Source organism: Sus scrofa, chromosome 4 (assembly GCF_054392235.1).
Source record: "Sus scrofa isolate SSC_HxYL_T2T_F1_AM1 chromosome 4, Sscrofa_HxYL_maternal_Yorkshire_Landrace_v2.0, whole genome shotgun sequence".
NCBI classification, from domain to species: domain Eukaryota; kingdom Metazoa; phylum Chordata; class Mammalia; order Artiodactyla; family Suidae; genus Sus; species Sus scrofa.
This window is the reverse complement of record NC_139386.1, coordinates 5,703,360-5,729,490: the sequence shown is the minus strand read 5'-3', so window position 1 is coordinate 5,729,490 and position 26,131 is coordinate 5,703,360. Positions and strand designations below refer to the sequence as shown.

The 26,131-nt window shown below is 41.6% G+C and overlaps 1 long non-coding RNA gene across 3 annotated transcripts in view; it reads right to left on the bottom strand.

The window, feature by feature from the left end:
- LOC110260213 (uncharacterized) overlaps positions 1-25,089 on the bottom strand; it is a 282,336-nt gene extending 257,247 nt beyond the window's left edge. For 2 of the 3 annotated variants that reach the window (XR_014842918.1, XR_014842915.1), the window contains exon 1: positions 24,901-25,006. This is a non-coding gene — a long non-coding RNA (uncharacterized LOC110260213). Of the gene's footprint in view, positions 1-24,900 lie in introns of all 3 variants that reach the window. The other variant, XR_014842916.1, reaches the window with a different exon arrangement.
- Positions 25,090-26,131: the final 1,042 nt, after the last annotated feature.

Genomic DNA, 26,131 nt, shown 5'->3' with positions numbered 1-26,131 from the left:
GCAGCAGCTCAGGTCACTGCAGAGGTAGGGGTTTGATCCCTGCCCCCATGCGGTGGGTCAGAGGCTCTGGAGCTGCCACAGCTGCAGCATAGGTCACAGCTGCAGTTCAGGTTCAATTTCTGGCACAGGAACTTCCATATGCTGTGGATGTGACCATTAAAATTTAAAAAAAAAAAAAAAAAAAAAAAAGGACGGAAGGAAGGAAAAAGAAGGCGGCCTCTACAGAAAAGTGATTATTTCATCAGAGCTCTGAAAGCCTGAAAAGCCCAGCTATGAGAAGATCTGGGGATGGAGGACTCCAGGCAGAGGGAATAGCAAAGTCCTTGTGTTTGAAGAGAGGGGAGTGTTTGGATTGATGCCAGATGGAAGGGCAGGAAGCAAATTACATGAAGTAGACGCCATTGTTAGGAGTTTAGGTTTCATTTATTTTTGTAAAAGGAAAAAAAAAAAAAAAACTGGAGAGGTTTTTAAACAGAAAGTAAGCAATATGATGTCACCCCACTTGATATGGGAAGGGTATTGTAAGGAGAAGACTATGAGCAAGAAAATAAAAAAAAAAAATACTTGAAGTGCTGCAGGTGAAAGAAATAAGAAATCTGGAGACTTACTTGATAAACATAGATAAATTAAAATTATATGAAGCTCTAGGGCTAGGACAAAAACACTTTTGAAGGATGTGTAACAAATTAATAAATTAGGAGGTTGTCTAGCAAGAAAGAAAACACTGAGGGACAGATTCATTGCATTACAAACGCTGTTTAACACTTGGAATTTTGAACCATGTGAACATACTGCTTACACCAAAAATAAACTAAATAAAAATGTATGTATGTGTCTTCTGAATGGAACAAAGTAACTAAAATCAACTGGATGTACATCAACTTATGTTTACACTCTTGATTTTTTCCCACATTTTAGACTTCATTCCCTTCTCTAAAGAAGTTATGCTGTGAGATGCCCAACAAACGTTCCGTTTCACTGGAAGTCAAGTGAAGAATGTGTTCCTGGTTTCTAAAATCATAGACCAAAATATTGACAAGCGTCTGCTCATTTCCAGTATGCTACAGAAATGGAACCCTACCGTATATAGTATTTTGAATTTGGCTTTTGTTCACACAACAGAATTCTCTAGAGATTTATCCAGGTGTGGGGTGAATCAATAACCTCTTCCTTTTTATTGCCGAGTAGTGCTCCATGACACTGATGTACCACCATTTACTGAATCATTTGCTAACTGCAGGAATCTGCAGTCTGGGGCTTTTATGAACAAAATTAATATGAACATCTGTGTTCAGATTTGTGTAACATCTTCTTTATGTGGGGTAAATATCCAAAGGGGCAGCTCTTGGATCATATGGGGGTTTTCACATTTAGTCTTTTAAAAATCTGCGAAACTGTTTTCTGGAGTATCTACAACATTTTGCATTCCCACCAGCAATGCACAAATAATTCAGTTTTTCCACATCTTTGCTAGCATTTAGTGTTGTAACCGTATCTTTATTTTCGTCATTTTGATGGAAGGAAGGGTAGGGGTAAATAATTGTGTTTTAATTTGTACTTGTTTAGTGGCTAATGATTGTAAGAGGATTTCTACGGTCTTCTTTGCTATCTCTATATCCTCTTCAGGGAAATGGCTGCTTATATCCTGTGCCCATTTTTTAACTGGATTTCCCCCCCTGTGGAGATTTGAGAGTTTTTACAGGACTAGAAACTACAGATATGTGGCTTGCAACTATTTCCTCTGAGTCTGCAGCCTGCGCTTTCATCTTCTAAACAGGAGTTTTCATAGTGCATATCTTTTTCATTAGGATAAAGGTCAATTTATGACCTCTTCTTCTATGCATCATGATTTGGGGTGTCAAATCTAAGAACATCTGTGATATTCTACATACTGAGAATTTTATCTTATGTGCCGTTCCAAAAACTAACTTTCACGTTTCAAAGTTAACTCTGTGATGCATTTTTTGCTGATAGGTGGGTTTTAATGTTCAGGTTGCTGCTCAGTTTCGCTGGGCCAGTGCAGAAGTCGAGGCTCCTCACAGGGACTTTACAGGTGTAAATCAGAGCGGGACACAGGTATTTCAGTTTGGCTGAAGTTGAGAGTTATTTGTCAAAAGATTTTCTGCCTTGTGAGGCTGTCCATTCCTGGTCCTTTAGAAACAACAGACTTGAGAGAGAGTGAGTGAGTGAGTGAGTGAGTGTGTGTGTGTGTGTGTGTGTGTGTGTGTGTGTGTTTCTGGTTTGCTGGCCTCCTCAACTGCAAGTCGGGGACACGTGAGGTCAAAAGCAAAGTCAGGGACTTTGTCTTTCCTTAGGTCCTGATCGTCCCTGGGCGATATGCCTTCTTCTCCCCATCTTTCAGAGATTTTTATGTTTGATTTACTTGATGTACACATAATGCCCAAAGCTTTTATTGAGCAGGAGGAACAAAGAATAGTGTACCTCCCCCATCTTCCCAGAAGAGGACTTATCCACAGACTGTTACGATGTATTTTTCAAATAGTCTTTAAAAATTTCAAGGAAATACAAACTTGACTGTGTTAAAGGACATACAAATGTATACTACTTGAAACCTGAAAAAATATCATGACCAGGATTTTTTTTTTTTTTGAGTGTTGGAGAGGAAGACAAGGCTTCTCCAGTTTTCCACGACCTGACCACACGCCCTCGGGGTTGGGTGGGCAATGACAAGACGCGGAGAATGGTCAGTCCGCTAAAGGGGACACGGGTTGCTATTTTTACTTCTCTGATGGAATAGTCTCTTTCCCTCCACAGTCTGGCTACTGTCCCACAGCCCCTGTGAGAGGCTACATGGTTATTAGGGACCCTCTTCCTAGTGGATCTTGTCACCCAGCTTGGATCTTCCCAGACTTTCAGAACAGTCATTTTGGCTTTTCAGTTTTTCCCCCAATTCCGTTCTACGTTTCAACCTCTCAGCCATGGCTAATGAATTAGTAAATTTCTAATATGGAAAGTCAGCATACATATTGGGTTATCTTTCTATGTTTTCCTTACATATAGAACATTTTTTGCAAGCTTTGTAGCTCTGCGGTGGCTTCAAACACATATGCTTTTAAAAAATTTTATCCAGGTTTTCAAATTGTTTCCTTGGGAATATTAATCTGATACAATCTAGTCCTCCAGAGCCAGAAGCAGAAGTCTTTGCCTCTTTTAATTCCTATTATAATCTTCTCAGAGTTATCATCTGTCTTGGTGGAATTTTAAAATCTTGGTTGCAGATAGAAAATTTATCGGTATCTGTCACAAATTCTGATGTACAGGTGTCCAGCGGTTATAAAGACTGTTATTTTTCAGCTGATTTAAAGACAGTTCTGCAGTGTTTCTGCTCCTCTGAGAATGGATAAATTATATTTCTACTAATATTTGAAACTGATGTGAGTCACAGCTAAATTTTTTTTGAATTAGTATTTATGCTTTATGCCTTGGTGCTGTTTTGTCTATCTTCTTGAATATTTTAATTAAAAATATTCCTCTTTCCAATATAACTGACAATATTTTTCATTACACGGCAGTCTTATTTGTTAAGAGATAGTGGTCTTGGTAATAATTGTTTTCTACTGAGCAACTGTTTCTCTTAAAATGGAACTGCAGAATACTGTATTTCCCTCTTAGATGGGACTACCAGCAAAAGCAGAATGAAATTAATTGCCAAACTATAGCAAGTTTGTAGGAAATGGTAAATACATTTTGTGAACAAGACTACCTCTACTTTTATTTTTTTACTATTATTCCTGTTTACATTTCTTTAGTTATGTTTGAGACTTCTGTTGACTAATACAGAGATCATTTTACTTGCTTGTTAATTTTGTCTTTATGGTTCCTTTTTGGCTTTTGTTAGTTATTTTTAAATCTTTAAACATGTTGATAAAGTAGTGTAAAAGTGAAAAAATACATTAAAAAGAAATGTTTTTATCTCCCCAAATTCAGCTGTAAATGCTCAAAGAATGAGATTTGGTCTTTTATATGTTATGCATATATAAAGTTAGGCAAGAAGAAAATAAACAAAATATGTGTTGAATATGGAATTCTCTCTTATACTTTTACATATTTTTTTTCTATACAGTCATTGTGGGATTTTCACATATTCATGTTTGATAGATGATAAATGAATTAATCAATATTTATTGAGTAATAATACATAAACAAGAGGGAAGTGAGATTGGACACACGAAACTCACTACCACTTTGGGACCTAGAGACAAAGACATATTTGATATACAGTAAATTAACATAATTTTCCTCTAATTGACAGGAATGCATTCGCTTTTCTGTACTGATCCACGTAGAAATCTTGAAAGGCTAAAATTGTTTGCTCCATTTTTGAGCAGGTAGATGCTACTGGACCAGTCCCTCCAGATGCAACTCTGTTCCAGATGACTCTTGTCCTCTGGTCATGCATTAGTGGAACAAGCATATCTGTACTCACACAGACCTGGGTTTTAGTGCTTAAAAATATCATTTCTGTAATCTTGAAACTTGCTGACCTTCTTTGAGCTTCTGTTTCCTCCATGAAAAATTTATAAATAAACTAAATTCATAACTTTAATTTTTAGAAGCTAGCTGGATCAGTGGCAATGAGAGTTTACAAGGGGAGGGCAAGGATGGGGCGGGTTTCCTGACATCTGGCATCCTTCCACAGTTCATGCAAGACCAGGGGCAGCAGAGCTGTGGCTGCACACCCAGAGGAGGGGGATTTTGACTTGCAGGCAGCCAAGGTGAAGAGTAAACCTCCTCCAAAACAGAGGAGCGGAAGTAGGAGCTTCTGAAGGAAGGAGAAATCTTAGCACCAGTTCTTTCATTAACTGGCTGGTGGATGCAGAAAACCATGGTAACCAGTAACTCCTGTCTTTAATTAATTAGTTAATTTTTACTTTTTTGAAATGGAATGTGTAGATTTTATATTATTTGTTGATTTGAAGAACTGCATAAACTCATGCATCACTATCTAAAATATGACATATAATGAAAGTCCCCCCCACTGATGCTTTACAGTCAATTAATTCTACCTCCTTGGTTAAATATTTTCTGATATCTAGCACTGGGTTGGTTTTGTACGCACCTGAAAGTCACAAATTGAAACAAACTTCAATCATACATTAATTTCTTGTTGTGCCTGGCTTCTTAAAATTCAGCAGAATGGTTTTAAAATTCATGCACAGTGTTTATATTTCAGTAGCTCATCCCTTTTTAATACTGAGCAGTATTCCACTGTGTCAGTGTGACACATTCTTTGTTTATTAATTTCTGTTTGGGGGGACACTTGTTATTTTACTGGTTATTGGCTATTTTAAATATGCTGCTATGAATATGCTTGTACAAGTTTTTGTGGACAAACACTTTCATTTATCTGAAGTGAATATTTTAAACTCTATCTCAGCCCATATAGAAAAATTAATTCCAAATGCATCATAAATTAAACTTCAAAGTTAGAAACAAAAAGTTTCTAGATGAAAACAATACAGAATGTCTTTTATTAGCTTGAGGTAGGCAATACCACACTAGGACATTAAAAAAAAATCTAGACATTAGAATATATCACTTTACCATCTTTAAAATAAAGCTTTTAGTATGGTGCATAATCGATAAAAATATTGAATCATTATGCTGTACACCTGAAACTATTATAATAGTATAAGTCAACTATACTTCAATTTAACATAAGTAAATAAAAATAAAACTTCTGGTTTTCAAAAATTACTGTTAAGAAAGTTAATGAGATGACATAAAATGAGGAAATACACACACATACACCTTGTATACAGTACTCCTACAATTTAATCATTAAAAGTAATAAAAATGGGCAAAAGTTTGAATAAGCACTATACAAAAAGAAAAATGAATGGCCGATAAGTACATGAAACGGTGCTGAAGTCACTGAGTCACCAGGGTAATGCTAAATGATGCTAAATACCATGCATTTACTCCTTCTTCTGGTCTTATCACTGTATCGCTTGCAGTCCTTTCTAATTTAATCACCATTATATGCCTATAATGTGGCATTATTATGTCCACTTGTAATAGGGAAGAACAAATCTGACCCAAATTGGATCTGTTTCTTTTATTATATAACCTTTTCATCCTATTGCTTTTGCTACAAGTTAAGGATTTTGCCTACACCTGAAATATACAGGAGAGCCCATTCTAAAGTCTTTGATCTTTAAAGGTATAACACTTTTCCATTTATATAGAGATAAAATTTGCAGAACAGAGAATCACATTTGTCTTGATGGAGGTTTGGGACCTGACCTAGGTGGACAGCTGCAAAAACAAAGGACCCAACACCAGGAAGTCTGCACCAATCAACCACACCCCCTTGCCTTTTAGTATAAAAGAACCCTGAATTTAACTTGGTTAAATGGTTCTTTGGGATACCTCTTCTCATATGCTGGTTTTCTGAATAAAGTTACTCTTCCTTGCCCCAAAAACCCACCTCTCAATTTATTGGCCTGCCGTGTGGTAAGTAGTACAAGCTTGGACTTCATAACATATTTAAAAAATAAACAAATTGCCCAGGATCATGAAGCTAGTAACTGGTAGGTCAGATTTCAACCTTATATCTTTTTTTCAAAGCATTTATAATTTGGCCTCCAAACCAAAGTTAGTCTGATGATGACGATTTGCTGGTTTCGATGGTGAAATTCTGATGGTGGTGGTCTAATGACCGTGCTTAGGGTGGTGGTGAGATGAAGTGAACACGCAGTACATCCGGAGTAGGGCTTTAATTTAGGACCAAACAGTTATTATCCATTTAGAGAACAGACAGTTCTAAGCAGCTGCAAACTATGGATACTAAGGTAACTATCTTCGATTAGTTTATAGTTCTCTGATGAAGAACATAAATATATATAGGCAACTAAATATTTTTAAATCATCACTGTTCGGTGCTATAAAAGTATTTCAATTCAATGAATATTTTGTCTCACTTTCATGGGTTGTGCATAGTGTTGGGTGCCGAGAAAGCAGGAAAGAGATGCTTGCGGCACAGTGCGGGGGGGGGGGGGAGTGGAGGGAAGGGCAACGTGCTGGAAAAGGAAGAGCCACCAACCACGTGCTGTGAGCTGCACAGTCCCAGGGAGAGTTCACTTGGGAGGCAGCAGAGGGAGAGGACTTTATTTGCCAGGAAAAACCATATTAAAGCGTGTAAAAGGACTCCGGATCAAAGAAGTGACAAGAAAAAGCTAAGGAAACATGAAATAGCATGACATGTTTTAGCAACATCTAAAAACTCAGTGTGCTGGCCCCAGGCATAAGGCAAAAGCAGAAAAGGTTAAGTCTTGAAAGCTAACCAGCGTCCCTGCCAAAAGGGCTTCTTCTGCCATGTTCCTGAGGTCGACCTTAATCTTAAGGGACCACTGTCAGGTCACTGCGGGATTTGAAGAACAAAGTAGACACAGGAAGAGTGATCATGTCACTCTCCAAGAACATGCCTGGTATCACGCCTCTTCCACACTGACATGGAAGAACTACTAGCTGAGGGAGAGACCCTGAATGTTGGTGCCTGCACCTCCCGTGCCTAAGAGGTCTGGCAGAAAAGATGCATGGTAGCTCACTCAGTCATTCAACAAACAAATCACATACATATAAAAATATATGTTTTTAAAAACATACTGACATATATAAAATTATGTGTTTACTATGCAGTAAATCAGCATGTGTTTAACTTTTCAAAGCTGTGTCCCAAAGCAGGGAGACAAATGCAACCACAAAATAGTGCATTTCTTTTAAATGCCCAGACAGTGTCCTCATGGACAATGGGTTTTAAATGGTCTCGTTCTGTGGAATTTTAAAAATGTAACCCAGTGGGTGAAACCATTTGAGAATATGGATTTTGATGTGAAACATGCTTCATTTGAATCCTAGGCTCCAAATGACTCAGCTGAAGAATGACTTAAGAGTTTTAACTCAATGTCTCCAATCCTTCGTTTCCTCACTTACAAAACACAGATTAAAACGGTACATAATTGTGAGGATGTAGAAAACAATGCAGGTAAAGTACTCAGTACCTACCAGACACATAGTAAATAATCATGGTAGCCATTACCACTGCTTTCTTGCTAGCTGGACTGCTGACACCTTATTTCAACTGTTCTTATCCCTGGTATATTTCCCCACATTTGAAATCTGCAGCTTGCTTGCAGTTATCCTTCCAAAATATCTGCACTAGCAATTGTCCCTGCTCTCAAAACTTCAGTGGTTCCCCATGACCTATGGGGTAAACACAATAAAAACCTGTCTTTTTCGTTATGATGCATCCTATTCCGTGTTTAAAAACGAACAAATTATTGTTACATAAATCCAGGCCAAGCTTCCTGAACCTATCATTTTGTTAAAGACATTCTTTCTGCTTAAAATATTCCCCATGTTCTACCTGTTGCTTGAAATCTTACTATTTTTTATGCCCTCCCATGTCCAACTAAATGCACCTTCTCTTCTCCTAAATTATCATAGCATCTTATATATACATGTACGACTCCCAATGTATGTGTTTTATAAACATCCTTGGGTTACTGCTTCCATGACTTCATGCTATTTGAATTAATGATGATGATAAGGCATGTGATTTGTGAGTACCTACAGTACACCCCACTTTCTGCAAAGTCCTTAACCCACAATATCTCTCAGTCTCATGGCACCTCCCTGTGACAAGCACCATGGCCTCCATTTACGTAAGTTGACCACGAGGTATAGGGATTTTAAGTAACATTCTAAGATCACCCAGTAAGGAGAAAAAAAAAACAGGTTTCAAGCCAAGCCTGACTTTAGAGCTCATTCTACTGAACCAACTTGTTTTAAATGCACCCCTCCTCCTGCTGGATAATAGATTTTCTGAAATCAGTGGAAATATTTTATTCCTTCCTGCATGTTTTCCAAGCTCCGTCCTTGAGTCTGTTTTGCAGCACAGAGCCAGCTACTGCGCCATGCATTGGTACATGTTATTTCAAACACTGCTGTCAACAACTCTCTGAGACAATTTTTTTTTTTCCCATTGCTATTTGAACTCAGATATGGAAACTGAGACAAGGAGGGTTACAGTGATTAGGTAACCTGTTGTAGATGACACAGAAAGTAAGTGGCAGAAGCTGGATTTGAAGAAAAATAGGAAGTTTAGTGAGAACCAGCTGTGTGCTGGGCATTAGCTTAGGCAGTAGATGCTAAGAAGCCATCACGGTCCCTGAAGGCAAGATGCGCTGGGTCTAGGGACACAGGAGGTGGGTGCTCAGAGCCGTGAAAGATGATTTTAAAGGCAAAAAGAAGTGTTTGAGCTCCAACCAGCAAATCCCCTGTCTTAGTGATGGCTGCATCAGATTAGGCCCATACATTTTGACAGTTCCACTCAATTTTATCCAATTTTCTCTTGAAGTTTGAAATGTACAAGATTACATAGGGGATGTTATGAAAAATGCCTATTTTTATATTTAATTTGCACTCACCAAGCTGAGAATTTTTAGGAGACATAACTTTGCCTCATGGAAAATCCTCTCTAAGTCGTTTCAGGCCTTTTATTCTTAGGAACCATCTGGTGAGAAACCTGGGTTCTTAGCTGGAAACTTTTCATTTATCCTTTTCTTTTCTTTGTCATCTTTCTTCCTTTTGGTCCTTCCTTTTTTATGGTTCCAGGCAAACATACTTCCTTTCCTCACTTCCTTCCTCAATCTGGCAATGCCTTGTGCCTCTTTATTGGAAGGCAGGACCATCTTTATGAATACCAGCAGAAAACTGGTTAGTACTCAAAGGATACTTGACTGAGAAAACCTATGGGCTTGGGAACCAAACAGATTGTGGTTCAAGTATCAACTCCGCCACTGTATCAAAAATTAGTCTTAAGTCAGCTCGATGACAGGCTACCATAATCTATTAACCTACACAACGGGAATGCTGGAATTATATTGGCAGTAGTACCTGTATATAACAAATGAAGATATTATCGTGAGGAAGCATGGTGTCAGGCAAAAGAGACAATCAGTACACGGAAGATGTTCTTATCCTTAATATTTAATTGCTATCCCCACGCTGTTTATAAAATCCATGGAGCTGGTGCATGATGCCGTGTATTTCTAGACAAGAAATATAGTCCACAGCTACTGCTCTTGGTGCTGGAACAAAGGGAAGAAGGTTTCATACACACATGTCTGTCCATCTTAGTCTAAGTCACTGCCTAGGGATGTTTCGCTTTCTTTTTTTTTTTTTTTTTTTTTGTCTTTTTGTCTTTTGTTGTTGTTGTTGTTGCTATTTCTTGGGCCGCTCCCGCGGCATATGGAGGTTCCCAGGCTAGGGGTCTAATCGGAGCTGTAGCCACCAGCCTATGCCAGAGCCACAGCAACGCGGGATCCGAGCCGCGTCTGCAACCTACACCACAGCTCACGGCAACGCCGGATCGTTAACCCACTGAGCAAGGGCAGGGACAGAACCCGCAACCTCATGGTTCCTAGTCGGATTCGTTAACCACTGCGCCACGACGGGAAGTCCTCGCTTTCTAATTTATCAGGTAGCGTTTATCAGGTGAACAGAGAAGAATCCACTTTCTGAATACCTCCTTGCCTATAATCCCTCACCTAAAACACAATATCGTCTTCTTTCATTAAAAGGGATACAGTAACTGTAATTGATCTGATTCTTGTTTATAGGCACTTGGAGAGTAGACTAATTGAATATCACCCCTTCGCTGAGCTCCTGCCTAGCGCTTTGTCCTACCTTGCCTCCTGGAAGTCATTTTTCCTTCTAGAGGACCTGCCAAGGTCTCTCCGCCACCTAATGGAGACCTGGACTTGGTCCCTTCTTATGTCTTATAGCGTCTTCCCCAGACGTGGGAGGGTGTTTAGTAGGGTCTTCCTCTGTTTAAACATTTCTCATCTCCTGGCAACAAACCTACTTCTCTGCCAGTGACAGAGAAGCACATTTCCTCCAAAAAATATAAAAGAAAACAATTTTCGACCATTAAAATTATTTTCTAGTAGAAACGATTAATTTAATCGAATAAGTTTCCTTGCAGTCTACATGGACGATCCATATCCGTCCGATGAACCTGCCTCACCGTATTGCTCACGAATTACAACCGTGACTCACGGCGTGCTCCTTCCTGTGCTCGGTCGTCTGGTGTTAACGGTGTGCTCTGTTCAAACAGTGTGTTTTAAAGTCTCACATAAGTTATCCGCCCCCAAGAGCAGCAGTGACAGTTTTAGTTCATCCTGCTACAGCTACATAATTCAAGAGGGGCCACGTTGATTAAACCTCACTGTGTGCCAAACTCTGTGCTGTCAGGAGAAGCAAAGCACTGTATCGAGCAACGACACAGCCCAGATAAGGGGGGGGGGGGGCGGGCACCAGATGCCGTGGTCTCTAGACTTTTCTTTTTAAGGAGAAAAGACTACACTGAAAGTTTTAATAAAGAAGCATTCGATTCATCTCAGGCAGGTCAGAAAATCTTCACCGTTGGTTGATAAAGTCAAGCCTCAAAGACTAAGTAGGGATTTTACGGTGGAAAAGGGAGTCAGGCAGAACAGTAGAAACAAACTCGGAAAAGATAACAGACACCTAAAGACGCGGAGGGAGAAAATATCAAGGTATATTCCAGCAGCGCCCTGGGTTACAGCAATTAAACATTAGGGCGGGGGAAGAGATGGAAATGCACTAGCTGGATCAGAGCTGATACAAGGAGCTACTGGATCACGTACTGCAGTTTAAACTTTATTCTGTTGATACACTCATCAGAGTATTTCAAGCTTGGGGATGATACCGTTAGATCTGCTTTTAGACAATCTGCTCAACATCCACTTCACGCAGGATGAAGTGAAGGAAGAGAGACCACATGGGAGAGGCGCAGGACAGCGCAAGCTGGGAATGTAAGGACCTAACTCCGAGGGGTGGTGGACATTCACAAATAACAACAGACTTTGGGAGCGGGCTTGAGCCATCACTCACTTCTCTAAAAAAAAGTGTGCCTTAGCTGGACTTCATCTCGTCTCCAAGGCTCATCTATAAAATGTGGTTAACGGTATGACTTGCCTAAGAAAAATATTGTGAGACCCAAATTACATAACTCATCATTCATCACAGTGTCTGGTTCACAGGAAACATTTGATAAAATTATCAAGTGGGAGTTCCCGTCGTGGCACAGTGGTTAACAAATCTGACTAGGAGGCATGAGGTTTCGGGTTCGATCCCTGGCCTTGCTCAGTGAGTTAAGGATCTGGCGTTGCCGTGAGCTGTGGTGTAGGTTGCAGACGCGGCTCGGATCCCGTGTTGCTGTGGCTCTGGCGTAGGCCAGTGGCTATGGCTCCGATTCGATCCCTAGCCTGGGAACCTCCATATGCCGCGGGAGCGGCCCAAGAAATAGCAAAAAGACAAAAAAAAAAAAAATTATTAAGTGTATTATCATTGCTACTGAGATATCTACATTGGTGATAGGAAACAAAGATATACTCAAGGTACAGAAGTGAGAAAGTGCGTGAGAAAGATGTGCATGGCACCAGGTTTTACCTTACATCGGGTAAGATAATGAGAACATTATATTATCATTATACTATTTATTATTATAAATGGACAACCACGGATGTGACCACTTCATGGTTAACGGCTTGTTTAATTTTCACAGTAACTCTGAGGCAGGAAATATTACTGTCATCATTTCACACATGTGGAAACTAAGGCACAGAGATATAAACTAACTTGTCCAGGGATGTACAGCGAGAAAGCGGTGTGGCTTGAAACAAAATCCAAGCAACCTGTTTGTGGAATCCCTATCCTACCACGTGTCTGAGAGCTTGCTGTGGATTCTTGGAGGGAACTGTTAAGCACAGCAGCAAGTGTTCATCTACGGCCAGTGAGGAAGACGGTGCTTGCTTGATTGTGTCCATGGGAAGCTGATGGCTGGGAGTCTCAGGGGACAGTGAGCCCACGTGATAAGCAGTATAGGCTGTATTTCTGTCGTTTTCCCTTGCAGTTAATGCAAACGGGAGATGGGGTGAGTGGGGATGGATGGGAGCCAGGATGCACCAATCTCTCTCTCTGGCCCATAGGTTTTATATACAGTACTCAAAACCCAGAGCAACTATTCAGCTCTATATCGCCTAGGTTTTATCACTATTTTCTAGTACGTGGCAGGTAACTCATTCCTATATGCTCAACTGAACAAAGATGAATTGAAAAACACTGAAGAAAAAGAAAAGATTATTAGTTACTCAGAGGAAAAACACAAACATTTTACTAGGATCCTTGACTGCCTCCCACCAAAAAAAAAAAAAAAAAAAAAAAAAAAAAAAAAAAAAGGCCAGTGATTTCCTAGCCCAAACGTCATGTCATTCTCTTTACTAGGTAGATGTTCCACAGAAGAATTTTCAGTATGCACAAATGTGTGAACATAGCAAAGGTCATTTCATATAATCCTCATTAAAACTCACTGAGAAATATTTTATTACCCTACTAATCAGAGAAAATCAGAGAATAGGACAACGCAAAAATCCGGATATAGGTTTTCCAGAAGTACACTAATAATAACCATACCTTTACTATTCATTGAGTCTCTAGTGTACACCGAGTACTGGCATGTTTACCTTACACATAAACACTTCTTTCTGTAAATACCATTATCTGTTCTTTCCCTGACATTATAATTCTAAGGAGGGGGGGTTCCACATGTTAAGACTGATTCTTGGACTTTTCAGGAGGAATGTTAGCTTGTTAGAAGACAGAAGGAGGCACGGATGTTACACCTTTGAGTTACAGGTGTTACTCAAGAGAGTACTAGGTGTTAAAGGAAAAAAAAATCTTGAAGGAACACTAATTTCCCTTCATGGAGTTTGAAAATACATATATACATCTATCTATCTGTCTATTATCTATGTATCATCTCTCTATCTGTCTATTATCTATGTATCATCTCTCTATTATCTATGTATCATCTATCTGTCTATTATCTATGTATCATTTATCTACCTATTATCTATGTATCATTTATCTATCTATTATCTATGTATCATCTATCTGTCTATTATCTATGTATCATCTATCTGTCTATTATCTATGTATCATCTATCTGTCTATTATCTATGTATCATCTATCTATCTATTATCTATGTATCATCTATCTGTCTATTATCTATGTATCATTTATCTATCTATTATCTATGTATCATCTATCTGTCTATTATCTATGTATCATCTATCTGTCTATTATCTATGTATCATCTATCTATCTGTCGATTATCTACCTACCTACCTACCTACTTACCTACCTATCGAGAGAAGAAAGTAAAGAACTCAGGCTACTGAGAATGAACCTTTGTTTGCACAGATTACGTTTTACTCACCAGAATGACTCTCTGGATGGAACCACATGGTGACAGCCAAGCATTCCTTACGAATCACCTCTGTTCCTCACAGCAACCACGCATGGAAGACAGGTATCTGTTTCATATTTTACATCTGAGGACACTGAGGTTCAGAGAAATCAAACATTTTCACTGGAAGCTACCTTGCTAACCACTCACAGTCCAGTCAGAATCCAGATCTCCTGAATGCAGCTCTTTGCAATGACTGGCCTCTGTCAGCTGGGGACTCAGCCTCTGGTCTGTTCTCACAACAACCGAAGGCATCGCCATGTCTGTGGCCGCAGGTGCTTCAAATAAAGCCAGCAGTCGCTTGAGCTACTGTGCATAAACCCCCACTTTCTCCTATCCATTTTGAACTTGCATCTACACTGGCTTCATTTGGTGCCCAACATATTTAGATTTATAACCCGGTAAGGTCTCATCTGGTCATCTCTGTGCCTCAGGAATCTGCCTTCAGAGAAGCTTTGACAAGAGAAGGATGAGTAAGTCCACTGCTTTGCCCCGCGAAAGACCCTGGCCCACCACCCAGCTTTAGACCCCTCTCCTCCAGGGAGCAGGGAGACATATCCAAACTCTTAAATATTCACTTTATGTATGAACCGCTTTTGCGTTTTACCACGACATGCTGATTTAACACTGCAAATCCTCGCCTCTCTCACTTCACTGGAACACTCACCCTCGTCACTCCCGTTTCGAACCCGACGCCATTAATTTTCACATACATTGGTTCTTCGAAGAGTCACCAACACCTCATGAGACATAGGGACAAAACAAATTTGGAAAACAGAGGGAAAAGAGCTAATCCTAAGCAGCTATCCTAACACAACAGTGACGATAATGAAGAATCCCTAATGTTTTTATTCCTGTGCATTTGTTCCATTGATTCATCTATATTTAACAGTACGTAATGGACATTCTTCTTGGTACCATATAAAGCTTTAATTATGATTCTAGTTCTTTTTTTTTTTTTTTTTTTTTTTTTTGTCTTTTTGCTATTTCTTTGGGCCGCTCCCGCGGCATATGGAGGTTCCCAGGCTAGGGGTCTAATTGGAGCTGTAGCCACTGGCCTATGCCAGAGCCACAGCAACGCGGGATCCGAGCCGCGTCTGCAACCTACACCACAGCTCACGGCAACGGCGGATCCTTAACCCACTGAGCAAGGGCAGGGACCGAACCCGCAACCTCATGGTTCCTAGTCAGATTTGTTAACCACTGCGCCATGACGGGAACTCCTAATTCTAGTTCCAATAAAAGCTATAATTTCCTAACAAACTCTGTTCACTGCACTAGGTGTTTTACACACATGAGCAATTCATTCTTAACAAATACTATGAAACAGGTAATGTTTTCCTTGTTTTACAAATCAGAAAAGTACGCTCCAGAGAGACTAAGTAACTTGTTCTAGATAACTCGATAAGTTTGTGCTATAAAAGAAACCAATTCTTGCCGCTGTTAATTTTCATATGCACTTCATTTTCTTGCTACTATACATACACTGAAATAATCTTTGCATAATGGGTTCCCTTTTTTTCCTTCCTTAGGTTCATTTCCAAAAATCAGTACAACCAGATCAATATATATACTTTTTAGGTCTATTGACACAGGTTGAAGAATAAAATGCTCCTAAGTAACCAGCAATCATTTACACTTATACCAGACATTCATTTTGCAGAACAATTGCGAGATGAGTTTGATAAATGCTACCTCATTGTTTCTCTGATTTTCTTTCCTTTGAGCACAGTTTTTTCACGTGCAACTACGAATCTGTATTTTCTCTGGTCTGCATTAATCCGTGACCATGTGCCTACTGGAATCCCAGTGTTTTTCTTAAGCATTTATAGACAATTTGTAATTGTGTTTATAGTCTAAGAGTTGCATTTGCAGGTGTGTGTGTGCCCACATGAGAGAGAAAAGTCTGATGATCCCCTTCAAAGGATGCATTTACTGATTTGCCTTTAGGACCCGTGGTCCCTCCACACATGGTCTGGATGCTCCAGCACTGGGTCCTGCATCCTCCTAGCAATGGTAATGGGTTAAACCTGTGAACCAAATTCAAGATCAGGGCAATGGAAGAGCTGCCCAGAAAATTCGATGGAACTAGTGGGCAAGAAGTCGCCTGGAGTACCTAAGCCATGGTCATAAAATTCATGGTCCCACTTTTTCTTCAGGGAAGGTTTTCTTGGGAATAAAGTCGCCACTGAGGAGAGTAAAATGAGAACAAAGAGACAGCCAGACAGCCCCGGAAGTCCCCAATTCGGCTAAGACGGAGGCCCATCCTAAATGCGATCTTTGGCCCTGTGAGATTTGTGTCAGCTGAGTTGAGTTCTGTCACTTGCTATCACCACTGAGTCTGCTATCACCACTGCATCTGAGTCTATCTGCCAGCTTCCCTTGCTGTCCACAGCCCTCGCTGTGAAGACAAATGAAGAGAACCACCTGCCTAACCCAGGCTTCTCTGGGCCCCTTCAGTAACCTGCTGCTCTTTCTGGGTGCTCTGGTGAGGCTCTGCACGTGGGCTCTGAGGCCCATCCTGAGTGTCTTGGGGAAGAGTAGCCAGATGACCACAGTCCCCGTCCCAGCTGCATGCTCACATTTCTTGCAGGGTTGTCCTCCCTGGCATTGCACCGTTTGTGATCTGAGTTCCGGGACTGCTTAGAAATTCTTGCAGGTGGTGCCTGGACGTCAACATTCCAAGTTTCTTAAATCCCCTGGCCATGCATTATTCCACACTTGCTCCCAAGCCATGGCTGTGACCCAGCTGTGGTCGTGTCCTAAGCATGGAATGCCACATCAATGTTCGGGACAGAGTGTCACCTACCACCACTCCCACTTTAACTCCCAAGCAGGGAGAACGTGCTCAAGAATATTTTCTGACTGAACGTATAGATTCATTCCACTCATAATCTGGCATATTTCAATCATCCTAAGAAGGAAAACATCTATTTTTCTTTTTATGCATTTGACACATTCATACGATACCATACGAAGAACACCAGGTGTCTTTGGTGCTAAGCTTTATTGATGTGAATTTTATTAAAAATGTATTATTCACCACCTTATGCTCATGGCTTGCAGAGCTACAGCTATTGCTGAACTTTAAACTTCCCGATAAACAAGATTCATATTATAAGGTCGCGAGTGAGCATGACAACCAGAAAATTGCAAACAAATAAATGATAGCATCCAATTACGGTCCCAAGCATGTGAAAGGCAGACAGACAACTAAGAAGTTGAAGAAAATACATTTTCCCTTAGAATCATCCTTTAGATTGAACAGATGCTGGTTTTGGAATAGAAATGTCTTTCTGACCAAGTCCTACTGGGAAAGGAAACATGGTCTAGAATTAACCTAATCTTGCCTCAGCCTTAATCACATTGTCCTCTTTTGATGTCATTCCTGGTTCTTTCAGGGAAGCTCAGTTACACCCGGGCACATGTGAGTCCCTCTTCTTTTTATCTGCAGACTTTCATATTTCCAATTTTCTTCATGGACAGCAGGCTTTTTTTTTTTTTTAAATAAAATGAGGAAAATGCTTTTTCCCATAGTTCCTTCATTAACGTTTCTGGTAAGCACCTTAAAAAAGAAGGTCCCTTTGTGTCCATCCCTCACTGCCCCCCTTTCCTTCCTCCTGCTGAGCTGCCAGACTCCTGCCCCCTTCTGTATGCATGGCTCCAGACACAGGAGATTAAATTCTTGGTTAATTCTGGGGCAAGTATTTCCTAGTTATTTTCTTTCCAAATAGTCTGATTCATATTTTAAAATAGTATCAATTGGTTTCCCTTCCCCTCTCTGAAAAGATCAGACCCAAGTGGGGGTGGGGTGGGGGGAGGGGCCGGGGGTGGGGTGGGACCAGAGCCCACCGAACAGCGAACAGCGAGGAGGAGCCTGCAGCTGGGCTCTGTCTCCTCCGATGCGGATGTCGCAAGAGTAGGTGATATTAATCTAAAACCTCTGCATCAAAGTCAAGCTCGATTTTTATGATTAATTTACTTACTAATCTCTAAATATCTCTTCATCTGGAAAAAAAAGATTTGATGAGAATACCTAAATTACATAATGACATCATTTCTGTCCTTCAAGTTGAACACGAACATTCTACAGAGGGAGGCCCTGTTTCCTTTGCATATCTGCTGCTCATAATATGCTTGCCCAGTTGTGACCAGTTATACATATATTTGTTACTGCTGTTTTGGAAATACAGGTATTGCTACGAATGCGATGAGGACAGAAATTCATTAAACAGGGTTTATCTAGTTTCACTTATTCTTTAATCGCTCCGAAAATAGTTTACACAAAAATCCACACAATCCCTTATATTTCTTTTACTTAAAAGGCTATGGGTTTTTTTTGTTTGTTTTTTTTTTTTTTAGACTGCCTCAGTTCACTCACACACACACTTACACATAGACACACCTTGCCAGTAAGTATATCATAATTACAGATTACAGACTAATTAGAGTGTTATTTATGCCTGAAAATAACATACTAATTATATGTAACGTTCTTCTGGGAAACCTGGCAAAGGCAATGTGAGCAACTGCTAAGAAATTATAAGTGGATGCTGTTTCATTTTACGATTATTTGTATCATATGAAATAGCAAGTTGCCAGAAATCAAACCAGAAGGGTGTTGGGAATCTGTTATCCATGTCCTTTTAATAACGCTGAGCCTCAGGAATGCCAAAAGCACAGCTTGCTTTGGTTGCAAGGACAGTGGCCTTGGAGGCAGAGCTAAATTTAGAATTCTGTACCTAGGATATAGCGAGTACAAACGGCCATGAGACGTTACAGAGGCCTATTTTGGAGTTTAGAGATAAACGGTGAACTTGGAACTAAGGGGTAATCATGAGCGGCCTGATAAAACAGTGAGTTTTCTAAGCACCATCATGATCCACACAGCTGCACACACAACAAATAACAAGCCATGAATGGCGGGTTGTGCTTGCTCCGTGCACATTCACCTGTCACCTCGTCACATCCTCCCGACAGTCTGCGAGGGTCAGTCTATGAGGCACACTGTCTCTGTTTCAGAGAGGAGGGACCAAGAGGCGGAGGGACCTGGGCCCCTTGGTCGTAGGATCATTAGGGCAAAGACAAAGGATGTCGATTGCGCCTTCTCCCTCCGTCTCTTTCTCCTCGGCCTTAAACACATCTGTGCGGCTGCAGCATGTTCCTGCCCATCTTTATTTCCTCGCTTCCAGGCTCTGGAAGGGGAGACACTTCACCTGTGTGAACACCTCCATGGGCTGCCGCTTTGAACGCTGCTCCCTTTCTCTTTCCTTAACATTCAACTGCCCTCCTCTTCTTGTGATGCTCTCTTGGCGTACAAACACAAGACTTTACTCTCATTGAAAAGCATCCTTTCATCCTGCATCTCCGTAAATCAACTAGGCTATTTTATTCCTATTCAAGGTCAACTTTTATATAAGAGGGGCCCTGTTCACTTTCTCCACTTTACCTGCTACTCTCACGATAGTTTATGAGGCCATGGGAGGCCCTCTCTGCACCATCTAAAATCTCCACAGACTGAAAGACTAAGGTCCCCATGCATGGTCCCCTGGCTCACTGTGCTCCAGTGCAACTGTCTACAGCTCACACACCCGTGTTTCTGAAAAGATCCACTCTCTTTACATACAGCTCGTACAAGTCTCCCTCCATTCTCTGAACTACTGCGATTTTCCCTGCTAGATGCTACATCTTTTCACCATTTTACTCTTAGCCTCTAATAGACTTTCTGGCAGATAATAAGAGCTCCCTAATAGTTGAATGAATGGGAAACGGAGTGAAAAATGCTTTCTGAGGGTGATAATTTGCTTTCATTTTCATTTTTCATGCTCTGAAATGATATTTGTTTACTGACTCTTGTCTTTTCTGTCTCCTAATAATAGAATGCATCCTCCCTGAGGAGAGAAACTTGTGTGTGACTTTTATTTTCGGTGTCGATGTTCGGAGTAACACCTTCCAAGCAGTGGGTGCTTCATAAATACGTGGTCATGTATTGGCGTACATGAGTGCATGCTGAGTACCTTGCAGGAGGTGAAAACCAACCAAGTGACCAAGCAAAAGCAGTGTGTAAAGATGAGGAAGCCATTAAAGAACACTGGCAAGAGCAAAGGGACGGAAGAGAGAGGATGGAGTGGTACCCTCTGTTGGCTACATGCGTTTGACTATATGTGTTGGTGTGACTCTTAGCATGCAGTGGAGTGTCCGTCTGTGGATGTGTGTTTGTGTTCAGCGCTACCGTGTGTCAGATCGTGTGTATAAGGCAACTATGATGGATCAGACTGTGTCTGGGTATTTGAATCTGTGTTGAGGTATAAAATTGAATGCTCATGAGTTTCTGCTATCAAGGCATGGGGAATGGAAGCTTTGGGCTTCAGCATCTCCTGTGGGCAAGTGACAACCATAGGGGACAAGCAGAAATGTCTGCTTGAATTTCACATCAGCATTTTACGTCTGTACTCATGTGGAGGAACCAAACCTCTAAACACATATTTTCGTCTTGTACACTGAGAGAAAGAGTCTGATAAATCACAGGTTCATAAACTTTCTGTGTGTGATGTGGTCTTAGGGTCATCCACAGAGTTTCTGACTCTCTCACAGCTAGAGGATCCGGGCAAATCAATGCGAATCATTACTTCCAGGAGCTGTTCCAGCCTATTCAATATCTGTTACATGAAGATGATGATGGAAGAGAGAAAAAGAACCGTCTGAGATTCCATTTGTTACAGTGCAAAGTGATGGAACAGAAATACCACAGCCAGGTCTTTGCTACTATCGTAAATACATGTCAGCAATGCTGCCTCTGACTCTGGGCAGGACGGTAGAAGGGCAGGAGGTAAGTCAGCCAGGAAACACAGGTCTGTTCAGATATCTTATTAACCTTGTCTGGCAATTAGCAACCTCTCATCTGGACCACCCTGCTACACAGATCCTCCTGCCAGACTGTCCCACGTGTTAGAACATGAGTAGCCACAAAGCTTAGTAGCCATGACCTTGAGCTTGGCTTAAGTTCCTGGATTCAAATATTGGTTCTGCAGCTTACTAGCTGTGTTACCAGTGATGAATTACTCAGATTCTCTCTAAGCCTACTTTCCTGGGGATCAAAAGCATTTGTAACTCACAGGGCTGTAGCAAGGACACACTAGCACTCTGCTTTTGGAGAAATAGATGAATACATGTGTAAAACACACTTACTGCCACAGAGCAAAATACTTATTGTGTTTCAATTATTTATACAATTGTCTTCATCCATCGTGTTATGTAATACTTATAACTGGGGTTAGAGGGCATCATTTTCTTTTTATTGAGTGGATGAGAAAACTGTGGTTCAAGGGACTGAATTGCTTCCTAACAGATATTCAGGGTCCATCCTATCTCTTTGCCTTTAAACAGCTGGGCTAACCTTGAGCAATGGTCCAATATCTGAGATCCACACAAGTCCAGTCTTAATGTTTTCCATCTCACGAGGCGTCCTGTTAAGCTCTCTCCCTGTTTGTAGTCAGGGATCTCCCTTTTCTGAAACACTCAGTGCTTTAGATTTGGCTGACTGTGGCTCTGGACTCTCTGCTTCAAACCCATTTGTGTCTCCCTAACTGGCTCTTCCTGTTTGACACTAGATGGTTTTGGGGATCACTATGCTCAACTGTCCTCAGGAAGGGAACTTCCATCACCCTTTGCTCCACATCCTTCAATTCCTCTCCAGCTCCACTACAATTTCCAGCTGAACACTGCTTCCAGGCCATCAACCCAGTCTAGAAGCTAGGTTTCCTTGGGGAGAAAGCCTGGGCTCCAATTTGGACCAGACACTTTATACCCGTCTTAAGCTCTTTCACTTTGTCCTCTACTGCCCACCTGTCCTCAGATACCCTGAACTATGGACTCTATTCTGGTCTTCCATACAACAACTGACTGGAGACATGATGCTTCATTGTGTCCCTTCCCGCCTTCAAATATGACTCACATTTGCACCTGGACTCTGTGTGTCTCCAGCCACAGGAAAAAAAAAAAAATCTTATTCTATCCATGCACACACAGCTGCTAGAGATCTTCAATCTACAGTTAGTAAATGGCGTGCTAAGACTTGAGCCTTTTTCTTTTTCCATTCCGCCCTTTTGTAATTCCCTATTGACTGTCACAGCACACACTGTGGAACACGCTGGCTCATCGGAGGAAGCTGGTGGCTCAGACAGTAAACACAAGAGCGGTGCCAGCATGTGATAAGCTGATAAAATTACATCATATCAAGAGCAAGGATACTTTTAAACATGTGTGAAGGGACTGGGGACTAAAAATGGAGACAGATTCCTATTCATTCTCTCTCTTGCTCTCTCATTTGAATCTATCTTGAAGCCAAAGCTTTAGCTTTGTGCTTTTTGGCTTTTGGGTTTTTTCCACTCTGACCTTTCCATGTGGGAGGAGAGCGGCCAGATGGTACCAGATGGGCATGTAACAATGTTAGACAAAACACGGCCTCTGGGGACGTCTCCACCAACACCACACCTCCTGCGGGTGCCATGGCACTTCTCCCACGGTGTCCACCACTGTCTCCACCACAGTGTGGCAGCTGACAGGGATGAGGGGCACTTTAGAGGAGGCGGATTTGGGATTGTGAAGGATGTTTGCTCATCCCTTATTTTTCCTTCCCCTTCCCGACGTACATCTGAGGGACACGTCTGCCCAGAGCCTGCCCTCATTCTGCCTTGACTACTACGTGAGCTTCACTTCCAGGAGCCGACTCAGAGGAAGGATTCTGGAATGACATTACAGTGCGTCAGTCTTTCACCCTCTCCTGCCTCATTACCTGATGCTGTGGACTTTATCTTTGGTTATCTTTTCTCAACCCCTAAAGCCTTCTGCAGCTATCCAACTAGACAGCTTGGCGGTGACGGAGGAGCGGGCAGGATTCCTTGGGAGAAACGCGCTGAGAAGCAGCCTCCATTTGCTGTTCCCACATCAAACATGACCCTTAAGCCTGGACTCACCCAGAATAGAGAGGAAGCAATCAGGTATCCCCTAAATACATTTAGAACTTGTCTGTTTCTTGATGACGACCGTGAAAGGACAGATTTGAAAGGACCATAGTTCCACTACCTGTCAAGGACAAGAATAACTACCTCATACTCCAAGGAGAAAGCTTAAAACAAGGTTGCTCTGGAGTTCCTGTCGTTGCACAGCGGTTAACGAATCCGACTAGGAACCATGAGGTTGAGGGTTCCATCCCTGCCCTTGCTCAGTGGGTTAAGGATCTGGCGTTGCCGTGAGCTGTGGTGTAGGTTGCAGACGTGGCTCAGATGCCGCATTGCTATGGCTCTGGCGTAGGCTGGGAGCTATAGCTCCGATTTGACTCCTAGCCTGGGAACCTCCACATGCCGTGGGAGCGGCACTAGAAAAGGCAAAAAGACAAAAAACAAACAAACAAAAAAAACAAGGTTGCTCTTTCTTCTAGAACCCTGCTGCACTCCTACCTCCTCTAAGAATCTCCAGTAAAAGTACATACAGCAAAGTGTGTATGTTGGGGAGGGGGGGGGGCAGAGAGAGAGAGAGAGAGAGAGAGAGATGGGGGGGAGGTTAAACGGTTTGCTCACTTAGTTGGTTATTTCAACATATGCCAGCATGCATTTTTCAAGGGGAAAGCACTTGCAAGGGTAGCCCGCCCCTCTGGACCTCCCTCCTGGAATGCAAGCCTACAAGAAATTGTAATGGATAATCATTTTGTTCTCCCTCCCGAATTGTGTGGTTTCAGGTCCAAAGCAGTTAAGTGATTTGCCTAAAGCCACTCAGAGAATTAGCAAAAAGAAACAGTGTCATATCATAAAAGAAGAGGACGGCTTTGATGCTAGACCAACAAAGTGTCTGATCCTGATGCTTGCATTGGATGAGAGTGATCATAAGCAAGTTTTGTAACCTTTCTAATCTTCCATTCTATTTTTAAAGGGGAGATGAAAATACCTACCTCATTGTGTAATCTTGAGAAATAAAAAAAAAAAAGAGAGAGAGAAGGACTTAAAAACATAAAGGATACAGTTACTATAGCAATGCCTGGCACACAGTGGCTTTACTGTAATTCCATCCTTATGATGCCCAGTCAATGATTAACAGCCTACCCACCATGGTCTCTGTAATCTGGCTGCACTGTCCCAACCCTGTGGGCTCATGCACGCCCAATACAATGCCAGGTACAATGAGAGAATCACTCCGTCCCCAACAGGGGTGCAGGCTCTCCTGCATTCTTGCAGATGTTAGCATTTGGAGAAGGCACGGTGCATACAGGCAGTCTCAGAAAGTGCCTGGAGGGGGCCCAGGAAAGCACGGTGGCATGAACTGGACCTCACTCTGACTTCTAAAGTGACTGGTCTGTAACTGGGACAGACACTAGCATTATCAGCAACATGAAGGTCTCTACCACTTAAAAACGGTACTAGCATATACCTGGGCTCAAGCGAACATTAAACCCACCCCTTAAAGACACGTCTCAGCCATCTACACCCCAAACCACCTGAGTGATGCTTCTCCCACGGGCCCTCCTGCACACCCACCACTAAGCACCTACCGGCTGACACACGCTCCTCAGGCACAGATCCAGCTGGAGACTCCTGGCATCCACCCACCCCTCTATCCTCCTCCTTCACTGCCTCTTACACCTTAGAACCCAACCCCTTTATCCCTCCTTTAAAAACTCTATTTTCTTCTTTTCTCCCATAACAGCCCTGGCTGTCTGCTGAGGAAGAATTTTAATTGTATGCAAAAGCTGGAGCCCAAATCATTTCAAACACATAAGCTGGTCTCCCTCCCTATTTTTCAAGGTCAGAGAGGATTTTTTTTTTTTTTTTTTTTTTTTGTATCCGTTCCCAGAAGGGGAGGATTTTTTTTTTTTTTAAATCTAATCCAGAAAAAGATTCAAACATCCCCCAGAAAGGGCAAAGAAAAAGTTGAGTTTTTATGTTAAAAGAAGTTTGAGAGCCTGCTTTCCATTGAAAGCCTGAATTGATCTGCAAAAGCAATGGAAACTGAGAAACACTTGTGGAATTAAGAAGATTTGAAACAAAAGAGGTAGTGGCACTACAGGAGAGAGATTCGTTGGTAGTCTTGAGGATCACCAAGTCATGGCATGGATTTCCCAATCATTCCGTCATACTTTTCCTGCCTAGTTGTTAACCAGCTTGAAAACAATAAAAGTAATGTTAAATCTGCCACTTCTTTGCCAAAGAATAGCCTATAGACACCATTTTCCTGGCCAGCCTCACTTCTTCTTCTTTTTTTTTTTTTTTTTGGTCTTTTTTTGCCTTTTCTAGGGCCGCTCCCACAGCATATGGAGGTTCCTAGGCTAGGGGTCTATCAGAGCTGTAGCCGCCAGCCTACACCAGAGCCGCAGCAACGAAGGATCCAAGCCGTGTCTGCAACCTACACCACAGCTCACGGCAACGCCAGATCGTTAACCCACTGAGCAAGGCCAGGGATCGAACCCGCAACCTCATGGTTCCTAGTCAGATTCGTTAACCACTGAGCCACGACGGGAACTCCCAGCCTCACTTCTAAGCTTCACTGGTTCACAGAGTCTCAGAATAACTACCAAGCATCTCTACATTTGAGAAAGGTATAGGAAGATACAGAGGGAAAAATCAATATTTTTTGATTTTGATTTTCCATCAATACAAACGGACCTAGGTTTAAAATCTGACTTGACTACATGTTGAGTTTGTGACCTTTCAAACTTTTTTTTTTGAGGATCATATGGAGGTTCCCAGGCTAGGGGTCCAACTGGAGCTGTAGCCACTGGCCTA